General features: G+C 33.9%; 2 long non-coding RNA genes across 2 annotated transcripts; one reads left to right on the top strand and one right to left on the bottom strand.

Moving 5' to 3' along the window:
- Nucleotides 1-5,207: 5,207 nt before the first annotated feature.
- Nucleotides 5,208-9,315, bottom strand: LOC107639366 (uncharacterized). Its single transcript, XR_015892380.1, has 3 exons — nucleotides 8,825-9,315; nucleotides 8,501-8,707; nucleotides 5,208-5,676 (listed from the first exon to the last, which is right to left on the bottom strand). It is a non-coding gene; the product is annotated as an uncharacterized LOC107639366 (long non-coding RNA).
- A 2,771-nt stretch (nucleotides 9,316-12,086) lies between these two features.
- On the top strand, nucleotides 12,087-15,607 carry LOC148553225 (uncharacterized). Its single transcript, XR_015891952.1, has 2 exons — nucleotides 12,087-12,702; nucleotides 12,840-15,607. It is a non-coding gene; the product is annotated as an uncharacterized LOC148553225 (long non-coding RNA).
- The last annotated feature ends 119 nt before the right edge of the window (nucleotides 15,608-15,726 follow it).

Below are 15,726 nucleotides of genomic sequence, written 5' to 3'. Positions count from 1 at the left end.
AAGTACTTTACTCTTTCCTTTTTCTTTCATAATTGCAAATACGCAAGCGGGACTAGACCCATGCCCTTGCCAACAATCTCATAAATCAAATATTCTTTTCTTAAAAGAATCATTGAAGTTATTATTATTAAATAAGCCTTGAATATTTATTTTGATTAAGTCCTTATATTTTTTATAAAAATTTGGACATAATCTCCTTTAAAAATAGGACTTATCCACCCTTACGGGTTCCTTCTTTCTCAACAATTCATCAGCCTCTTTCAGCATTTGCCACAGCAATATATTCTCAAAAACATTTGATAATAGAAAATCTATTTCTTAAATTTCATATCCAAAATAATTACCAACACAACTTGGCAGCCTGATTTCTATTTTGTTTTTAAAATATCAAATGAATTTGGAATTGCACAAACTTTATATCCATGCGACCGTCTCGGATTAAGCTTTCTATTAAATCAAAAATCATAATTTTTCGCTGACTATAGCTTCGGAAATATAAGCAAAACTGTGACTGTTTTGCAGTGTTTTAAAACCAGAAGACAGCAGCACCATACAACATTTGAAATTTCATATAAAATCGAAATTAAATCCAACTACCTTCAAAATTAATGTGATTAAATATAACTCATCCAAATTTCTTTCTCAATTGGTTCCAGGGTCATACCATTTTTAATGAAGGAGTTACGTAGCTTGGAAGTTAGGTAATTTTCTGCAGAATTCTGTTTTACAAATCATTGAACACAACCTCTTCCAAGTCCCATAACTCACTTATTAAAACATGGAAAATCCTGAAATTTAAATCACATATACTAAACATACTTAATTTTCACCTCCAATTAGTTTCATCTCAATATCGATCCAGGATCAAAATTTATAAACTCCCAAAGTTACTAATTTAAGAAAACAGAATCTGGCTTTTTCTGCATAATGCATCATCCTTCAAAAATTCATATCTTTAAAACTACAAGTCCAATTGTTCTGAAATTTTACGGCATTAAAATAATAAGAATAAAGTTTTATTTAAAATTGGTTTCATTTCAAAATTCAAACTACAGAATTTCCAATAGAGGAATCAAGTTGCTGCTGCGTTAAACGTTCTGCAGAAAAACCAGTTTTGACATCCATGATTCAAAAATTCACCATAAATCATAATCTTAGTGAAAAAGTCTCAAATTCAGCAGTCCAGTTCCCTATATCCCCAAGCTCAATCCAAACTTGGTCCCACACAATTCCGATAATCACAGAAATAGTTATAGTTTTTCAAAGTTTCCGGCTTCCTTTAAAAATAATGCAGAAAATCAAGTTTTACATTTTAACTTTGAAAAATCATAACTAGTTCTATAATTAATTCAAACTTCTCAAAATTGAGTCCCAACAACAACTTTTATTACACTTTACTCAGCTTTTGCTCTTATATCATTTTGATTATCGTTGAATAACTGATTCACTTCCAAAGTCACCTTTTAATTTCAAAAATCAGTTTTTCAGCAATCTATTTAGTATTCAAAATCCAACCCTTCAAAACCCCTCAAAACCAATTCCAAATCAACCACCAACCAAGTTCATTAACATTACAATATACCAAATAACAACTCAACGGCAACAAATCCAACATAACCCATTAAAATTCAGTAATTCTCAACAATAAGTCATCAAACAATTCCCAATCCACATAATCAATCAATATCACCAATCAACTATTCCAAATCACAATTTCAACCATTCCAATCACAATTTCAGTCACAATTCAATACTCACATAATCAATCAATTACTCACATCTATTAAATCTATTTGCAGTTATTCAATAAACCTTGTAGGCATTCTTAAATTGAAATCGTTTTAAACCCCCTACCTCAATGTCGAATTTCATAAAAACCGAAACCGAAGACGGAATTGTGGCATGATGACTGGTTGGGCTGCACCCAAAATGCAGCAGCTCCTTCATCCCTTATCCGCCAATGTTAGCAACACTCACAACAGCTTTGACAGGGCAGCAGCAACGCGAGTTGGCCACGACAGTGAGCAAAACAATGAATTCATATTTGGTAGAGTAATAATTCTGGAAATTCAGGGGTGGAACAGGGGCTAAATTAAATTGGAACAAGAGTAAGGCTAATAAAATGGCAGCGGAATAAACAAGAACGTCAAGTGGAGGTTCAGAACAAGAATGTCTTACAAGAATTAGAAAGGAATAACAGAACAAGGAAGCACCGGCAGCAGCACAGCCGATTATAGCAGCAACGGGGAAGACGGCCTTCTCCTCCACCTTGGTTCATGATTCCGGCGGCGGCAGTGGCAAGGAAAGCCTTCCCACCATGCGTTCTGCTTTGCCTCGCCATTCACGTTTCTCTCTGGGCGACGCCGACTCCTCGTCTCCTTTCCTCAACTCAGACTTGATGGCGGCACAGCAGCGGTTCAGCAGTGACGATTCGACGACAACGAGGTTGGCTTCAACATCAACTATGGAACGGCGACGAGGACGGAGCTTCCTCTCAGTCACTGCTCGCGTCTCCCTCTGGTCCGTGTACTCGACGGCAGCGCGCAGTAATGGCTCACGACGGCGGCAGTCTCCTCCCTCCCCGATGACGATCCACTTCTCCCTCTTCTTCTCTGTTCCGTCACCCTCTCCCTCTGCTCTCCGTTTCCTTCTTTCTTCCCTTCTGTTTTCCCCCCTTAAGCTCCCCGTGCCCTTTCTTTCCCTTTCTGATTGTAGATTTAGGAATTTAGGTTATAAATTAAGAATTTGTGATATTAGGGTTAAAATTAAGATTTTATAAAAGAATATAGATAGATATGAATAGATATTTTGATAAAATTGAAGAGTAGAGTAATTTTAAAATCAAATATACTCTATTAAAAATATCTAAGAACATTATTTATTAACATATTGCTAAGTTCAATTAATTATTTCTAATTTAAATTATAAAATAAGTATATTAATCACATTTTTATAATATACGGTTAAACTCGAAATATCAATTACCTATATTAAATTATGTGACTTTTCATTATTTTTCCATCATAACTTTAATTTCAATTTATATAAAATGACTAATTAAAATAAAAGTTGTACATAAATATTAATTGACTTAAACTTAAAATATTTATAAAAATCCATTTAACCATTCCTAATAAATTAATCTCTAGGAACTCAAACTAATAAAATAAACCATAATTTATCCATAATAGAAATTATTTAAATTAAATTATATAATTTTCAAACTATACAAAATAACCAACTATAAAAACTTACACAAGAATATTAATTGAATTAACTCCAAATATTAGTAAACTAATTTAATTACTCTTAATTGATTGATTTATAAAATAGGATATCAAATTAATAAAATAAATCGTAACTTTTTTAGAATAAAAGTTACTTAAATTAAATTGTACAATTCTTTCTTATTTTTCAATTACTAAAATTATATAAAATATTCTATTATAATAAGATTACTTAAAAATATTAATTGATTCAAAATAAAACTATCTCCGAGTCTATTTAATTATTTCTAACAAAATAATTTCTAAAATTACAAAATTTAAACTTAACAAGATAAAATCACAATTTATTTATATTTAGATTTTCAAAAATGCGGGATGTTACATTCTATCCAACTTACAAAAATTTTCGCCCTCGAAAATTGATATAAGATGGAGAAAAGATTCATATTCACATCCCCTTTTGAATATTTTAAAGATACCAAGAAAATTATATCACAAACACAAGAAAATATATTAGGTGATGCAAAAGTTGATAAAAATAATTTAATGCAAACCAAATTTCAAAATCCAAAATCAAATAGGCACAATATTCGTTTAGAACTCTTAACAAAGCACAACCACTTCCTCTTGTCGCCTCAGAATTAAACTCCTTATAACTTCGTATACTGATCAAATTCACTTTCCGTACACACAAATCGCGTCCCTAAGAACTAGCGCATATAAGGAATACGAAACATGAGAAGAGAAAGACAAACGGCACGAAAGGTTTATGAGAGAAACTGGAGGAATACTCAAATCCACAATTGAACAAGATGGTATTTCGCAAGGATTTGAAGGAATACGTGAGATCATCAATAAACAAGGATATATATAAGCAATGAAATGGAGCATAAAGGAAGTTAATTCAAAGCTTAGAAGAAATTTTGAATCGAACAGTTTCAATATGAACATCATTAGGAAAAATAGTACAACAATTTTGAACAACTTCAATTTGAAATAGAGGGAATTAGTTTATCTTTTTCAAAAGAATATATATAAATCTAACATTTTTCAAAGTACTTAAACTTAGTATAAATAATATGTTATATCGATTTAATTTTCAAATCAAAACAAATCATGCATGGTTTGTAAATTAAAGCTTGTTTGGTGTTAAGGGCAAAATATTTTCTTTAAAAATCTTGGAGGATACTTAAATACATAATCAGGTAAGAATAGCTATAAAAGTATAATAAAGTTGGCTGAAAATCAGCTTCTATTTAAAGAATAAATTTTGAAATAAGATTTTCTATAAATCAATAAAAGATAAGTGGTATATCACAGATAAACAAGATTAAACTATATAAAGAAGTTTTAGAGTTTATGTAAGAAAGTCTAGACCGAATTAAAAACAATCCCATCAAAATTTAAGCAATGGTTGTGGATACAGCCAAGTAAGAAAAGATTTAAATTAAAATTTTTCTCGAAGAGAATCTGAAACAAGTACTCAAGAAGGAAATTACAAGAAATGGTATGTTGCACCGAGATAAATCAGAGTTCAGAGCAAGGAGCATAGAGTTTGCAAGGTAAGGATAAATGTTCCAAAAGATTCAAACAACAACCAGATACAGAGTCAAGCAAGGACGTGCACGAATGATAATACAAGGTTAGTAAGAAAGAGATCAAAAATTAGAAATCCCATTACAATTAGTAGAGAAAGAGATAACGCTAAGCACGAATAAAGAGCATACGTTGAAACAGAACTAGTCTCTAGAATTTAGTTTCTATCGTCCCCAAAACCTCGTGATTCGCGTGACTTAACACTGCTATTTCGTCTATGATAACCCATTAGTATTTCTATATACATAAATCATTAGTATTAAGTTGGCCAAACTTGATACCATGAGGTATGCAATGGTAATCTAATAGCATTAATCATCAAACAGTCATGCATATAAAACACAAACTCTTGTCATCAGAACAAGCTATAAAGCATGACAGACACTCAGAGTATGCAATGAAGCATAGTCAGTCCACTCCCAAGGCTCTACAGGAAGGACTGCTCTGATACCATATTGTAACATCCCTTCCAGCAAAATACCTTGCTTAAGTCAGGGTATTTATACTAGAAAGAACGTTACATGACCTTTTCTAATATTAACTACTTAATTATCGAGCCTTTGTATCGAGTTCGCGTTTCAATTTTAAGAAAATGCCAGAAAATTTTGTTTTTATTCATTAATGACATGATTCAAACATTCACAAATAACAATAATCACATAAATATTATTGATAATAATTCTTATACAAAAGAGACCAAATAAAACTCAAATACAATATACTAAACCTACCCCTCTATGTAAAATAAAATCTCAAAGGACAATAGCGAGGGGACTCTATGAAAGCAATTAAGACCATAAAGAAAATCTACTAATCGCTCGCAGCTTCAAATTGCGTCTTCAAACCTGTGTCACTGAAAGGGTGGAAAATTTGGGGGTGAGAACCAAACCACATGTTCTCAGTAGAGGTCGAGAATGCCGTGAAAGTAAAGAATAAAGCGCAAATAGTTAACTGCATTCATAGACATCTAAAAGGAAACTAACTTTCTTTAAAAGCATTAGTTAATTACTCAATATCCTAAATCCATATTTTTCTTGTAAAACTTTTAAAAGTTTCCTAGACTGTATGAATGACCAACCTGTCCCAGTCATAGGTTCATTATGTCTATGCTGAACCAGTTTGATTTTTCATACCTTACTAGACCATAACATAAAAGAAGTTACCTACGCGGTATAAATGATCATCCTGCTCCAAGCATAGGTTCATTAAGTCTATGCTGAACCAGTCAGATACTTTATACGGAACTAGACTTCCAGCACAAACCAGTCATGGCCTCAGGCCCAAGCAATTCAACCAACACCCAATTCACCACAATCCAGCCAATCAATTTCAAACACAAGTAATGAGGTTCAAACACAATCAAGAGCAATTATATCAAATATAGCAATTAACAGTTAACAGAATTATTTAGTTAGGCAAACCAATTACAATATGCACACCCAAACAACGTCACATAGATGCATATGATGAATGTCTAGTCCTAGTACAGGCCATGAGCTCATGTGTCGGTTAGCACCTGCATTCCCGACATTTATCCGGTCACGAGTTCACGATTTCCTGCATACGATTTTCCGTTCAAATAAATGCGCATATAATTATTAGCAGCTCTATTGAGACAGCCTCTGCTTTCTACTCGTAGGAAATATATACTCTTGGAACGGAAAATTACTCTTGGGTTGCCTCAGGGCAACAGATAAATAAACAAACATCTCTTGGGTTGCATTAAGCAACAAACAAATAAATAATATCTCTTGGGTTGCATTAAGCAACAAATATATATATAATATCTCTTGAGTTGCCTCAAGCAACAGACAATCATACAATAAGTACTTTACTCTTTCCTTTTTCTTTCATAATTGCAAATACACAAGCGGGACTAGACCCACGCCCTTGCCAACAATCTCATAAATCAAATATTCTTTTCTTAAAAGAATCATTGAAGTTATTATTATTAAATAAGCCTTGAATATTTATTTTGATTAAGTCCTTATATTTTTTATAAAAATTTGGACATAATCTCCTTTAAAAATAGGACTTATCCACCCTTACGGGTTCCTTCTTTCTCAACAATTCATCAGCCTCTTTCAGCATTTGCCACAGCAATATATTCTCAAAAATATTTGATAATAGAAAATCTATTTCTTAAATTCCATATCCAAAATAATTACCAACACAACTTGGCAGCCTGATTTCCATTTTGTTTTTAAAATATCAAATGAATTTGGAATTGCGCAAACTTTATATCCATGCGACCGTCTCGGATTAAGCTTTCTATTAATTCAAAAATCATAATTTTTCGCTGACTATAGCTTCGGGAATATAAGCAAAACCGTGACTGTTCTGCAGTGTTTTAAAACCCGAAGACAGCAGCACCATACAACATTTGAAATTTCATATAAAATCGAAATTAAATCCAACTACCTTCAAAATTAATATGGTTAAACATAACTCATCCAAATTTCTTTCTCAATTGGTTCCAGGGTCATACCATTTTTAATGAAGGAGTTACGTAGCTTGGAAGTTAGGTAATTTTCTGCAGAATTCTGTTTTACAAATCATTGAACACAACCTCTTCCAAGTCCCATAACTCACTTATTAAAACATGGAAAATCCTGAAATTTAAATCAAATATACTAAACATACTTAATTTTCACCTCCAATTGGTTGCATCTCAATATCTATCCAGGATCAAAAGTTATAAACTCCCAAATTTACTAATTTAAGAAACAGAATCTGGCTTTTTCTGCATAATGCATCATCCTTCAAAAATTCGTATCTTTAAAACTACAAGTTCAATTGTTCTGAAATTTTACGGCATTAAAATAATAGGAATAAAGTTTTAGTTAAAATTGGTTCCATTTCAAAATTCAAACTGCAGAATTTCCAATAGAGGAATTAAGTTGCTGCTGCGTTAAACGTTCTGCAGAAAAACCAGTTTTGACATCCATGATTCAAAAATTCACTATAAATCATAAACTTGGTAAAAAAGTCTCAAATTCAGCAGTCCAGTTCCCTATATCCCCAAGCTCAATCCGAACTTGGTCCCACGCAATTCCGATAATCACAGAAATAGTTATAGTTTTTCAAAGTTTCTGGCTTCCTTTAAAAATAATGCAGAAAATCAAGTTTTACATTTTAACTTTGAAAAATCATAACTAGTTCTATAATTAATTCAAACTTCTCAAAATTGAGTCCCAACAACAACTTTTATTATACTTTACTCAGCCTTTGCTCTTATATCATTTCGATTATCGTTGAATAACTGATTCACTTCCAAAGTCATCTTTTAATTTCAAAAATCAGTTTTTCAGCAATCTATTTAGTATTCAAAATCCAACCCTTCAAAACCCCTCAAAACCAATTCCAAATCAACCACCAACCAAGTTCATTAACATTACAATATACCAAATAACAACTCAACGGCAACAAATCCAACATAACCCATTAAAATTCAGTAATTCTCAACAATAAGTCATCAAATAATTCCCAATCCACATAATCAATCAATATTACCAATCAACTATTCCAAATCACAATTTCAACCATCCCAATCACAATTTCAGTCACAATTCAATACTCACATAATCAATCAATTACTCACATCTATTAAATCTATTTGTAGTTATTCAATAAACCTTGTAGGCATTCTTAAATTGAAATCGTTTTAAATCCCCTACCTCAATGTCGAATTTCATAGAAACCGAAACCGAATACGGAATTGTGGCGTGATGACTGGTTGGGCTGCACCCAAAATGCAGCAGCTCCTTCATCCCTTATCCGCCAATGTTAGCAACACTCACAACAGCTTTGACAGGGCAGCAGCAACGCGAGTTGGCCACGACAGTGAGCAAAACAATGAATTCATATTGGGTAGAGTAATAATTCTGGAAATTCAGGGGTGGAACAGGGGCTAAATTAAATTGGAACAAGAGTAAGGCTAATAAAATGGCAGCGGAATAAACAAGAACGTCAAGTGGAGGTTCAGAAGAAGAATGTCTTACAAGAATTAGAAAGGAATAACAGAACAAGGAAGCACCGGCAGCAGCACGGCTGATTATAGCAGCAACGGGGAAGACGGCCTTCTCCTCCACCTTGGTTCATGATTCCGGCGGCGGCAGTGGCAAGGAAAGCCTTCCCACCATGCGTTCTGCTTCGCCTCGCCATTCGCGTTTCTCTCTGGGCGACACCGACTCCACGTCTCCTTTCCTCAACTCAGACTTGATGGCGGCACAGCAGCAACGATTCGACGACAACGAGGTTGGCTTCAACAGCGACTATGGAACGGCGACGAGGACGGAGCTTCCTCTCAGTCACTGCTCGCGTCTCCCTCTGGTCCGTGTACTCAACGGCAGCGAACAGTGATGGCTCACGACGGTGGCAGTCTCCTCCCTCCCCGATGACAATCCACTTCTCCCTCTTCTTCTCTGTTCCGTCACCCTCTCCCTCTACTCTCCGTTTCCTTCTTTCTTCCCTTCTGTTTTTTCCCCTTAAGCTCCCCGTGCCCTTTCTTTCCCTTTCTGATTGTAGATTTAGGAATTTAGGTTATAAATTAGGAATTTGTGATATTAGGGTTAAAATTAGGATTTTATAAAAGAATATAGATAGATATGAATAGATATTTTGATAAAATTGAAGAGTAGAGTAATTTTAAAATTAAATATACTCTATTAAAAATATCTAAGAACATTATTTATTAACATATTGCTAAGTCAATTAATTATTTCTAATTTAAATTATAAAATAAGTATATTAATCACATTTTTATAATATACGGTTAAACTCAAAATATCAATTACCTATATTAAATTATATGACCTTTCATTATTTTTCCATCATAACTTTAATTTCAATTTATATAAAATGACTAATTAAAATAAAAGTTGTACATAAATATTAATTGACTTAAACTTAAAATATTTATAAAAATCTATTTAACCATTCCTACTAAATTAATCTCTAAGAACTCAAACTAATAAAATAAACCATAATTTATCTATAATAGAAATTATTTAAATTAAATTATATAATTTTTAAACTATACAAAATAACCAACTATAAAAACTTACACAAGAATATTAATTGAATTAACTCCAAATATTAGTAAACTAATTTAATTACTCTTAATTGATTGATTTATAAAATAGGATATCAAATTAATAAAATAAATCGTAACTTTTTTAGAATAAAAGTTACTTAAATTAAATTGTACAATTCTTTCTTATTTTTTAATTACTAAAATTATATAAAATATTCTATCATAATAAGATTACTTAAAAATATTAATTGATTCAAAATAAAACTATCTCTGAGTCTATTTAATTATTTCTAACAAAATAATTTCTAAAATTACAAAATTTAAACTTAACAAGATAAAATCACAATTTATTTATATTTAGATTTTCAAAAATGCGGGATGTTACAGAACCTCGGATCGTTCTCCCTAGGAATTGCAATGAAGCGTCTTGTTATTGGTTATGAGATATTTTAGGGTTTTTGTGATAAGGGACATGAAATGTAAATGGCGATGAAAATAAACTAACAACTAAAAAGGCTCTTGGCAAGATATGAGAACTAGAAGTCCTATCCTAGTTATCCTCCTCAATTGTGACCACAAATTGTTCATTGCTACCACTTAGTTAACCTCTAACCATGGAGGAAAGTCAAGTGGATGAATCAACTTGATTCCACAAGTCCTAGCCAACTCCGAAGGGAAAGACTAGCGTTAGTGGTATCCAAATCAATTAGCAACTTCTAATTATCGATCAACAAAGGAATTAGATAACTCAAGCGTCACTAATTACTCCACCTAGGCCAAGAGGGATAAAAATCTATACTAAAATCCAACCAAGTATTCCATCAAACACTTGGGAGGCACAAAAGAAAAGCATAGTAAATTGATAACAAGAATAGGATCTAACAACAATTGAATGTAAGAAATCAACAACAACAATCAAAGAGAACAAGATCTACATGAATTACCTCAAATTGCATTAAAAGAAAATAGAATGAACAAAAGTAGATCTATAAACAAAGTAGAAGCAAGTAATAACAACAATAGAAGAACGACGAATGTAACAACAAAGAATTAAGAAGAAGAAGTAGAAGAGAGCATGAATTAAAATCTAGATCTAAGAACTAAACCTAATCCTAATCCTAATTCTAGAGAGAAGTGAGAGCTTCTCTCTCTAAAACTAAAACTAAACTAGCCTAATGTGTGTGTGTCTACACTCTCATGCCTTCCCCTTCATTCCTTGGTCTTTTTAGCCTTTTTCCGCCAAAAATTCAGCTCCAAATGCGGCTGGAAACACTCCAAAATCGCCAGGTACATGTTCCTCTTTAAAAATCATGTGCGGTCATCGGCGCTTACGCACACAGTGCACGTGCGCGTCCCTGGAGAATTTCGTGATCTGCGCGTAGGCGCATAGTGCGCATGCGCGCCCATGGGCTTTTTCAAATTTTTGGTTTTCATGATTTCTCCATTTTGTATGCTTTCCTTTCACTCCTTTGATCCTTTTCTAGCCCTTTTCAACCTGAAATCACTAGCAAATACATCAAGGCATCTAGTAGAATTAAAGGAAGATTAAAACTATCAAGTTAAAGATCTAAAAAGCATATTTTCACATCTAAGCTCAAATACAGAGACAATCACAAAATCATGCTATTTCATTGAATAAATGTGAGGAAAGTTTATCAAAATGTTCTAAATTCAACATAAGATAAACCCTACAAAGGGGGTTTATCAACCTCCCCACACTTAAACTAAGCATGTCCTCATGCTTAAACCAAGAATGAAGCAAAGGGTATGACATTTATTCAATGCAACTAAATCATCTAAATGCAACTATCTAAATGGATGCAACCAACTATATGAATGCTAGTGCTTGGTCAAAACAAATCAAATTCCAACAGAATACATGTAAGCTCAAAGGCTCAAACTATGGGAATCAAACCCAACCGACAATTGCATTGAATTATCAAAATAATTTACAAACTTGCATGAATATATGTGATAATGGTGACTACATGTAATTGGGCAATACTTTAAGTTTTAAGGATAAAGAAAATTAATTATATTACTATGTATTTTCAATTAGAGCATGAGTAAAAATCAAATAGCAATTTGATGCAACAAATAATATATTTTTAGAGTAATTTTAAGGTTTCAATTAGTTTTAAATTAAGTCTCAAAATCCTTAATTTCATATACAAACCCTAAGCCTATTTAAACCAATTTTTCCCTTTAACCCCAAAAGAAACCCCTTGCCACCCCTTTCTCTTTCAGTAATGCACATACACACAACATAGCAGCTGCTGTTGGGAAAAGAAAGAAAGAAAGAAAGAAAGATAAGAATGAAGGAAAGAAAGCTTCAGAACGAACTAAGAAAGAAAAAGAGAAGGGAAATGGAAACAGGGGAACCAGGGAAGGGAGAGTCAGATCCGAGAAAGCAGAGACTGGGAACAGAAGAAGAGGAGAGGAAGGAGGGTCGCCGCGCTGTGCCGCTCTCTGTGCCGGTTGCCATCGCCACCACTGAATCATCGCGCCGCCACGCTGCCGCCACTGTCGGGCTGTTTGTGCTGCCATCGACACAGTTCAGAGAGGAAGGAAGAGCTACAATGAGGAAGGGAGCAAGAGCCCGTCGCGCTCACTGCAAACTCGTCATCCGTGTCTTGTCGCCGCGCTGGAGTCGTCGTCGCCAATGCTGAGTACCGTCGCTGCCGCCTTTGATGGAAGCCGCCACCATAGCTGGGAAGAACGAAGTAGGGGAGAGGAGGTTTCATTGATGTCGTGGCAGAGAAAGAGGACGAGACATGTGAGAGAGAGTGACGCACAGAGGAGGGACCATCCCTCTGCCGCCGCCGGTCGCTGCCATCATTAATGGTGAGTCAGTTAAGCCCTAGCCATGAGAACCACCATCTCTGAACCCTTATTGCTCTGTAAAGTACCCTGTATTTGCCTCTGATGTTATTGGCCATATTGTTTATTGTGGTTTATCTCAATTGGAGTCATTGGTGAAGGTGTTGCCGCTGCTAGAAGCCAACGTTGGGGCTGTTGCTGGTTCTGATTCTATTATCATGGTACTGGTTTGATCTTTCCCTTGGGCCTGATCCATTTGCACGTTATGTTTTGTCATTGCTATAGTTGTCATATTCTTGTTTTAATTCAATTATAGTTTTTGCTTTGTCTTGGATTCCTAGGGCTGTTTCTGCCCTTGATCATATTAGATTCAAAATTTGTCCTGCTGCAACCATTACCATCACCACGAAATTAATGTTGTTGCTGTTCCAATGGATGCGGTGTCTTTGATTTCATTGGAATTATCATTGTTGCTGCGAATTTAAAATAAACGGATTTATCATGGTTAATTCCTACGGATTCGACTTTCCGAGGGGCTTTTTATACAAACTAATTTATTTTAAATTAGAAATTATTATAAATAGATATAATGTGCAAAATGTATTTCTGTTGATTATGTGAGTCTTATGAATTGTCTGATTTTGTCCTGAATGAATATGGTTGCCTGTTTGATTGGGATAATGTCTACTTTGATAAATTGGAGATTTTTGGATTTGGTTGAATTGAAATTATTTTTGATAATCTGAAAGTTTGAGTTTTTGTTTTATTGGCATCTGATTTGGTCTTGAACCTGTTCGAAAGAGTTAAGGATTGGTTTGGTTGGGACCCGGACAGGGTGGCAAAGTCCAAGTTTTAGGGGAGATGCTGCCGAAATTTCTATAAAATCCGAGACTTTATTTGAAATAGTATTTTAAGAAGGAACGGATTATGCCTTGAACTTTATTACCGATAAAAGAATTAGATTGAACACTGTTATTAAGAAAATTGTTATATTTTGAATGTAAACTATTTTAGAAAAGAATTATGTTTTAAAGTCAATTTAAAGATGAAAAGAATCAAGTTTTGGAATTTGATTGAATAAGCAAATTTGAAGGAGTTTTAATGGAGTTCGATTAACTAATTTCACTTTACGACATTTTAGGAAGAGTTTGAAGTATTTTCTAAAACTTTGATTTAGTAAAATTGAAACACTTTCCGAGCCTTTGGAAACTGATTTAAGAATGAAACTGAAATTGATTTTTGGTTTAAAAATGATTTGGTTTTGGCTTAAGTTTAGTTGGTTTGAAATTGGTTCGGAATAGTTATAAACACGATTCGGTTTCGATTTAAATTCTATTCTATTTATTCAAATCAAGAAGTTAAAGTTTCGGAGGTTTTCAATGAATTTAAGAAATGAGTTAGGTTATTCTCCTCTGAAGTCTTGAGACTCCGCTGAGGAATTTTATGACCAAATCTTGATTTAAAAATGAAGGATTTTGAGTCTTTCAAAGAGATTTTGAATTTGGCATGATTTTGTGATTGTTTGGAAGTGTTAGAAAGATGTGGAAAGTGGCTCCGTTTTGAAAAGTGATTCTTGGCAAGATGTGAAGTGATGAAAATAGGCTAAGAATGAATTTGAAATGGGTTATTGAGCCTGATTGATTATGGATGTCCTCAAGATTGATGAGTTATGGTTTGGTAGGCATAAGGGCCGGGTTCGTCCCACTTCTGCTGAGATGAGATTGTTGATAAGTTTCTGGCACCTGGCAAGGACGGTGGTTTAATCCCGCTTGTCGAGGGTGCCGCGCCCACTTAAGGATGGTGGTTTGATCCCGCTTACGGTGGAGGCAAGGACGGTGGATTAATCCCGCTTGTCTGTGGGACCTACGGGTAAGGACGGCGGTTGGATCCCACTTATCCAAGTCGGGTTTGGCAATGTAACTGACGCATGAGCTCATGGCTTGTAGGACAGGCATGCATCATATGCATTTTTGTGACATTGTTTGGGTGTGCATATTGAGTTTGATTTGCCTATGTGAATACGTATGTTAACTTCTAACTAATATAATTGTTGTACTTGCTATTAATTGTGTTTGAACTACATTAATTGTGATTGTGTTTGATTGGTTGGTTTGTGATGAATTGGTTGATGATTGAGTTGTTAGGGCCGGGGGCCGTGTTGGATTGGATGGGCTTAAGGCCGTGATTGGTATATTGAGTTCTAGTTCTGTATAAAGTATCTGACCGGTTCAGCATAGACTTAATGAACCTACGCTTGGAACGGGATGATCATTTATACCACATAGGTAACTGCTTTCATGGTTGCGGTATAGAAAAGTATGAAAAATCAAACTCTTACAGCATAGACTTAATTGAACCTATGTTTGGGATATGTTAATCATTCATACTGTTTAGGAAAAATCTTTTAGACTTTTGCAAGAAAGGAAAAAGGTTTTGTTTTAAAATATTTGAGAAATTTATCAAGTCTTCAAAAAGGGATGTTCTGGATTTCGAATGTGTACCCAAGGTTTTTGGAAAGACTCATAAGACGAGCAATGATCACTGTACTCTAAGAATAATTTTATTTTACGTATCTTGTTATAGCAATTTCTATAAATCCTATAGTGAGAACAAGCAATGAGGACGTTCTCACTCCCCTACAGGTTATTCCTTTTCAGGATATGGACGACGAAGCTTCAGAAGAGTTATGTTCCTTTTTTGTTTATTTGTTTTTTTGTATTATCTTAGTTATTATTTTCCCTCGCCTTTACCATATAATAAGTTTGTACGAGGGATAGGAAATTATGAGATGTATGTTTGTAAGCTAGTGTTATGTATATATATATATATATATATATATATATATATATATATATATATATCCTAAGGTATTGTATTTGGTTGGTATGAACATGTATGTTTATGTTTTCAACGAAAAAGTGTTTTTGAAGGGTTATGCATTTTTAAGTTTTAAACATGCTCCTATTTTAGTATTAAATATGTTTAGAGTTGTCGTAATACCCAAGCTATCAGAGTGGCGCAGCCGGAAACGTGACATTCGGATAGTGA

Source organism: Arachis ipaensis, chromosome B7 (genome assembly GCF_059453495.1).
Source record: "Arachis ipaensis isolate K30076 ecotype BB chromosome B7, ASM5945349v1, whole genome shotgun sequence".
Taxonomy (NCBI): Eukaryota; Viridiplantae; Streptophyta; class Magnoliopsida; order Fabales; family Fabaceae; genus Arachis; species Arachis ipaensis.
This window is presented reverse-complemented; position numbering and strand designations above follow the sequence as displayed.